Here is a 2500-nt window from a genome sequence, read left to right on the forward strand (position 1 = left end):
TCATCATTACATGCTTAGAACTCTGACGTGTTACAAAAAGAGCAAAATATCTCGTTACTCACACTTTCTCTACCAAAGGTGTTTAAATTGTGTCTACTGGAAGCTTATACTTGATGTCATCAGTGATAGCTACGCTTACTACGCTATTTTCTCGGCTTTACACATACGGAAGAATCTCAACAGCACTACAGCTATTTCTGTCACTGCGGTAGTCCCTGCCACAAACAATGTACTAGGCCGTTCGCTAAAGAATCTGTGAATGGGCGGAGTTTGCCTGGGGTATTTGACGTACCAGGTGTACCAACGTTTCGTCCGAGGTTGGTATGCCGCGAGTCAGCTGATCAATGTAAACAAACATGACCGGCAGGGAATTTGAATGCGTTGGTCTTGCATCTTCATGGTGACTAATGGGTTCTGATTTTCGGGTTAATGGCTATGGGATGTAATGTAGGCGTTTGATACGTTTTATGCTTATGGTGTATTGTGATGGTGTATGTTATAGTTAATGCTAAGGTAAATGTTTTCTTTATTTAAATAGATCATGTTCCAAAAATGTTCCAGTGCTATTATGAAAGAGCTTTATTTAAATAATAGGTAATTGGCAAAGAGTGGCTGTGGGCTATCACAATGCTTAAATTTATGTAATTCAGCGAAAAAGTAATTTTATCCTATTCCAGGATTCCTTGATCAATACCTGATATTGTTTGATGTTATATCTTTTAAGTCAGCATTTTATACCGTTTTAAGTCCGGTATGCTGTTACTGCTACTACAAATACTGTTTCTGTTACTATTGCTACTACTCTTAATGTTACTACTTCTACTACTGCATGTATAACTATGTATAATGTCTTTCGAACTACAGTAGAAAATTTACACATTTGAAGATATTCCTGTATGTAGAAAGCTATGAATGAGAATATCTTCACAATACAAGAGATGTATTTCTGACCGGTTTCGAATATTTCTTCGTCCGATATATTTGAAACCGGTCAAATACATCTCTTATTGTGAAGATATCCATTCTCATTCACAATACAAGAGATGATATTCATTCTCATTCATACCTTTCTACATTTGTCAACATTAATTACTGGTATTTTCTATTCACAAACGCAATGATTGTTTTTAATTTTGTCCTTACGTGTAAGAGCTGTCTGTAATTTGTTCTTATGCAAATATTTCTCTGTTGAAGATTAGTCCGCTTTAGAAATAACAAAAAAAAAGCTTCTAGGCCTCTTTTGATAAATTATCAAACGTGAATTGAGCCGTCTCCTACATCTTTATTGCTGTATTTTATTTTTAAAAATACAAATAGTGATGCACTGGCATTAAAAGTAAGGATGATACATCATATTTATATATCGTAAATTTGTAAAATTCCCGATATAATAAGCAAGATTTATTGCAATATTTACCAAGTCATAGTGTTACAATAGATTATCAAAAAAGGTATATAACGATATAAATGTTTATTATAATTAGCAACATTAAATCCGAGAAGTGGAAACGGAGCAGATCACAGACAAAATCGCAAAGAAAAAGCATAGACGTTTCGTAAACATCACTCCTGATATTAAGAAGCTAACCAAATTTTATATCTACCATATGTACATGAATCATGGGGAACTATTAGAAAATAGAGCGTGAGAGCATTTAATTGGAGTGAAAAAAATAAAAATCTGTAATAACAAAATATTTCTTTATAATCAAGGCACACGCTACACACCCAAACAAGTACACACACGAACATAAACATACACGCACGCACACACCCAAATACCGACAGACACACGCTCGCGCACACACTCAGAAAGAAAATCTCTACATTATGATCTTTTATTCCAAAGTCTTATGTATGAGCTCATTTCAAACTAAATACTCCTCCAGCCAATAAGTTTAAGGCCCTATCACATTAGCACATTTTGAAGAGAGAGAGAGAGGGAGATGAAGAGAGAGAGAGAGGGAGATGAAGAGAGAGAGAGAGGGAGATGAAGAGAGAGAGAGAGGGAGATGAAGAGAGAGAGAGAGGGAGATGAAGAGAGAGAGAGAGGGAGATGAAGAGAGAGAGAGAGGGAGATAAAAAAAGAGAGAGGGAGAGGGAGATTAGCACATTTTCCGTTTTTTTTCTCGTTTTCGTATAAACTTTATGAATTGTATGAACTTTCGTATATACTTTCCGTCACACTACCAAGGCAGTAAACCAAGTAAATAAACGGTGAATGGGGTCCAAGGAATCAGAGAAAGAGAGAGAGAGAGAAAGAGGGAGATAAAGAAAGAGAGAGATAGAGGGAGATAAAGAGAGAGAGAGAGGGAGATAAAGAAAGAGAGAGATAGAGGGAGATAAAGAGAGAGAGAGAGGGAGATAAAGAGAGATAGAGGGAGATAAAGAGAGAGAGAGAGGGAGATAAAGAGAGAGAGAGAGAGAGAGAGAGAGAGAGAGAGAGAGAGAGAGATGGGAAGAGTGAGTGAGAGAGAGAGAGAGAGAGATGGGAAGAGTG

The 2500-nt window shown here is 36.6% G+C and overlaps 1 protein-coding gene across 4 annotated transcripts in view; it reads right to left on the reverse strand.

Moving 5' to 3' along the window:
• LOC113813234 (facilitated trehalose transporter Tret1-like) overlaps positions 1 to 2500 on the reverse strand; it is a 36591-nt gene that overhangs the window by 29470 nt on the left and 4621 nt on the right. For 3 of the 4 annotated variants that reach the window (XR_011398326.1, XR_011398327.1, XM_070117993.1), the window contains exon 1: positions 63 to 256. The exons of the other annotated variant lie outside the window; for it this stretch is intronic. The gene's annotated coding sequence lies outside the window, so the exon portion shown is untranslated. Of the gene's footprint in view, positions 1 to 62; positions 257 to 2500 lie in introns of those variants that run through there. 4 annotated transcript variants of the gene reach the window in all.

Source organism: Penaeus vannamei, chromosome 41 (assembly GCF_042767895.1).
Source record: "Penaeus vannamei isolate JL-2024 chromosome 41, ASM4276789v1, whole genome shotgun sequence".
Taxonomy (NCBI): Eukaryota; Metazoa; Arthropoda; class Malacostraca; order Decapoda; family Penaeidae; genus Penaeus; species Penaeus vannamei.